The sequence below is a fragment of the Pan troglodytes genome, chromosome 9, assembly GCF_028858775.2.
Source record: "Pan troglodytes isolate AG18354 chromosome 9, NHGRI_mPanTro3-v2.0_pri, whole genome shotgun sequence".
Classification (NCBI taxonomy): domain Eukaryota; kingdom Metazoa; phylum Chordata; class Mammalia; order Primates; family Hominidae; genus Pan; species Pan troglodytes.
This window is the reverse complement of record NC_072407.2, coordinates 53,200,388-53,205,310: the sequence shown is the minus strand read 5'-3', so window position 1 is coordinate 53,205,310 and position 4,923 is coordinate 53,200,388. Positions and strand designations below refer to the sequence as shown.

Here is a 4,923-nt window from a genome sequence, read left to right as displayed (position 1 = left end):
TGCCATGATTACTCTACTTACTCTATTTCTCTATGCTCCAGGCAAATGAACTACTAATGACCCAGGGGTCCTTCCCCATTCTCTTCTTCACAAGGAAATAGTCTCTCTGTATGTGCTGTTTATTAAAATCTACTGCCCCTTTTAGAAGCCTTTCCAGATCATCTCATGGCCAAGAATGATCGCTGCTTCCTCTTCTTTACATACAGATGTTTTCCTCCTGCTTGACAATTATTTTTGTGCAATTATTTTCTTTTTGTTTGTGTTTTTAATGTCCCCCCACCCCACCATTTTCCAGACTGTTTGCTCCACGAGAGAGGAGACCATCATCTCTGTGCTCACCGTTGTATGACCAGTATCCTGAGGAGTGGCTGTTACATAATTACATCAGGCACTCAGTAACAATTTGATGAATAAACACTGGATTTTAAGGCAGGTATCATATCTTACATAGCATATCATGTCTTACATTTTATATCCCTTACATAAATACCACAGAGTGAAGTATATGACAGATAAGGTCATTTCTCTTGATGAGTACATAGTCCAGTCTGAAACAGATATGCCAAAAAAAAAAAAAAACACTGGAGTAAACAAGATGAATTGTTTTAATAGAGGCATTGTATTAGTTTCCTAGGACTGCCAGAACAAATCACCTCAAACTTAGTGGCTGAAAACAACAAAAATTTGTTGTCTCACAGTTATAGATGCTAGAAGTATAAAATTAAGGTGTCAGTGGGATAGGTTCCCTCTGGGGGCTGTGGAGGAGAATCTGTCCCAAGCCTTCACATTGTAAAGTACAGTACTGGAGGGGTAGGACTTCAACTTGCTCTATCTCAGATAGAGAGGAGCCATTTGTTGTGAATTGAGAAGAGGGGTATGTTGAATCCATAATAAGCACATAAAAACTTCGCTGGTTCATAGGAGAAGTAACATGTTTCCAGCTCTAGTAAAAAACAAATTGAAGTGGCCTATAAAAAGGTACAGAGTATGACAGAATGAAAAATAAATGAACAAGAATACAGAGAGGATGTGGTAAATTATCATGTTTCCCTAATATGGTATTGGACACTAAATGGTATTAGAATTATTCATCAATAATAATTCTAAACTGTTGCAATTGAAAGAATATATTAAGTGGTGTTATATGAGAAGTGCCAGGGCATTCTCATTTCTGTCCAATGGGAGAAACATTTTCGTTTGAGACCTCCGTGAATAATACAATCTTTTAGTTAGGAGAGCTGCATTTTGAGTGGTGCAGGCAGAATGGTGATCTCTCACCCACACAAACACTAAGATAGAGAGAGACAGAGACAGAGACAGAGACAGCAGAGAGAGACAGAGAAAGGAAGTACAGGTACTCAGATAGAGATAAGCCATTTCTTGACATTAAGAAATAAAGTAGAATCCATTGGAGGGAAATAAAACCGCCTCAGGAACAGAGTTAATTCACCTACACATGCAGGTAAACACACACTGCTTGATACTTACTGTGGACTTTGAAAATTATGAATGTGTGTGTGTGTGTGTGTGTACATTCGGCCCTCCATATCCGTGGATTTTGCATTCACAGATTCAACCAACCATGAATTAAAAACATTTGGAAATAACAAACATTAAAATATAACAATACAATAATAAAAAATAATACAAATAAAAAGTATAGTATAACAACTATTTACATAGCATGTGTGTTGTATTAAGTAGTATAAGTAATCTAGAGATTACTTAATGTATACCAGAGGATGCATAGGCTATATGCAAATACTATGCCACTTTAAACTGATAAGAACAGATACTAAACTTCATCTTAGCCAAAAGTCAGAGAAACAATATAACTATGCCATTTTACATAAGGGACTTGAGCTGAGCGTCCTCAGATTTCAGTATCTTTGGGGTTCCTGGAAACAATTCCTTGTTTTATATATATATATATATGATAGCTACTGAGTGACAGGTGATATTATACCATACCACTTGTCACTCAGTAGCTGTATATGCATATGTATATATATACATATACGTGTGTGTGTGTGTGTGTGTGTGTGTGTGTGTATGCTGTCTTTCCTCGGTATCACAGGGAATTGGAGATATATATATATATATATATATACACACACACACATATATATATATATATATATACACATATATATATATATACTTTTCAGTACCAAAAAAATTGAACACAGATGGATATGGTACCAGAACAGGTGGTAAAGACACATGAAAAAAATTTGCAACAACATGAATGGACCTGGAGATCATTATTTGAGGAGAAATAATCCAGGCACAGAAAGACAAACATTTTATTATTTTAGGTGAAAGACAAACATTTTATTTTAGGTGAAATAATCTAGGCACAGAAAGACAAACATTTCATGTTCTCATTTATTTGTGGGATGTAAAAATCAAAACAATAGAACGCATGGAGGTAGAGAGCAGAAGGATAGTTACCAAAGGCTGCAAAGGGTAGTGTAGGCTTTGAGGGTGAGGTGGGGATGGTTATTGGGTATAAAAACAGTTAGAAAGAATAAATAATATCTAGTATTTAATAGCACAACAGGTTGACTATAGTCAAAATAACATAACTGTACAATTTAAATATGAAATTAAGTATATATACAAGACTAGAACACCAAGTTGAATGACTCCAGCTTGCGAAACCCACATCGATCACCATGCTTGCCCCAAGGGAAGCTGTACAATGTCTGGCGCGTCCAAAACCCCATCATTCATCACTAGCGATCTATTGTCCATAATCATGTTTAAATTAATAGCATTTTAAAAGCACAAAGATTTTTTTAAAATACAAATAATTATTTAATTTGCCTTTTAAAAACTTTTTAAAAACGTTTTTAAAAACTTTTTTAAAGTCCTGAGGACTATTTTCTTTAAAGTGCTGAGTTATAGAACTCCATATATTGGTCTATGACAGCCTTACCTGATTCTTGTCAGGAATCTAGTACCCAGAAAATGCAAATACAAACTAAGCAACTCAAAAATAAACAAATAAATTGGAGGTATGCTACCTGTTGAAATATGATGTAGCGCAAACACCTATGCCACTTGCTTATGAATCATATAGGTTTTTGGTGTGGAGTTTTGATTGAATGAGGGAGTTTATGCTGGACCACAAGGGGGACCCTCTGTCAATAACATACTCCATTTGTGTATTAAGTCAAAAATGAAATGGAAGAGAAAAGAAACATCGATGACCCCAAGTCTCTTTAATTGAATGGAGGTAAAAAAAAAAAAAAACAATGAATGAGAAAAGTACTCTGCCCTTTTAAGAATCTTGGATTCACATTCCTGATGAAGTTATTTTTCCTCTTCTCACTGATTCCCATTTCACTGTATTATATAGCACTGTGTTCCCCAGGAGCTCCTGAATGAAGGGCATCACTCAGCTGTGTTAAGCATCTGGAACAATAAATATACTAGTTTCAATGTCTAGGCTATGGATATTCCTTTTTACTGAAGGTATGACATATAGCTGCACAGGCTTGAAAAAATTAATAGTAATAATAATTAATAATGGCAAATTTTTATTCTATTGAGTTACTTGGCTTGACTTGTAGAAATAGCAACATTCATCTGAAATGCCCCCTCCTACACTTATGTCTAAGGACAAAGCACACCAATGATCCCACATACACCACAGATAACTTCTTTTTACATATTTTATTCTGTTACCAAACTAAATTTTTATCACATAGATCTACCTTCATAGTTTGTTGCTCACTGAACACTTCAGTAATTCTCAACATTCCATGTAAAGCATTAAGCATAGTCCCAACACAGAGCAAATAAGCAATAAGTGTTAGTTATTATAACATTATTATGTCTTTTCAGTGCATTAAACCACTGGTCTGATTCCTAGCCCAAAATTCTCTTAAACCACAAAATCCAGTTGAATAATATATGACAATATAATAAAATGGTGATAAGGGCTAAATATCCAGATAGAAACACAGATGGAATCAGACAGCTTTCCCAAGAAATAGAGAAAATAGTAGATAGGAGATATAGGCCTAAGCACCCTAAGCAGAAGCTAAGTTATCACAGGATATCTTGGCAATCCGTGGCACGTGAACCCTTTTCTTCTGGAGTCTGGAACTATGTTGCAACTCTCACTTTCTCCCTATCTAGAGACTCAGTTTGTTCTCTTGTGATTATCAGCAGTGGAGAAATCCTTAGACCTTGTGAAAGGACTACTTTTTAAATTCATATATATATAATATTTTAAATATATATTTTATATATACAATATATTATATATGTATATAAAATATAATACATATTTTATATATACAATATAATATATGTATATAAAATATAATATATATTTTATATATAATATAATATATTTTTAAAATATATATTTAAATGTATAATATATTAAAAAATATATATTTTAATGAACAGAGTGTAAAGGATTATTTTGAAGAGAAACTCCTGGTTCCCACTTAAAATCCTTTCTTGTTTCTGAGTTTTTCAAATGGGACCCTCTTTACCAGCTTGCCCCCTCAGAGACAAGCTGTTCCCCCACTTATTCAGATCTGAGATCTGAAAACATTCCTTTTCCTGTGAGCTCAGCTAGGACAAAGCTCGAGCTTTTTGATAAAATTTGAAAAACACATTTTTTAAAGATAAAAATTTTTAAAAATTGAAAAAAAATTTATAGAAAGAGACTTCTAATCCAAATTTAACTTCTCAAAATATGTTTTCACTGGTTAGCATAATGTTTCAGTCTTTCCGGAGAATGCCCCTTGAAACTTTTCTTCTACACAACTTCCTCCTTTCCTTTGACTTTCCTGCTCTGGAAGGGAAGAACTGGAACAGGACAGATCAAATTACTCATGAGGAAGGACAAGAAATAATGAACCAAATTATCAACAATTGGAGAAAGAAAGCTGATGTCAG

At 34.1% G+C, this 4,923-nt stretch overlaps 1 pseudogene; it reads right to left on the bottom strand.

Annotated features, from left to right (window-relative positions):
• Positions 1 to 1,686: 1,686 nt before the first annotated feature.
• LOC112204946 (U2 spliceosomal RNA) lies at positions 1,687 to 1,831 on the bottom strand (annotated as a pseudogene).
• Positions 1,832 to 4,923: the final 3,092 nt, after the last annotated feature.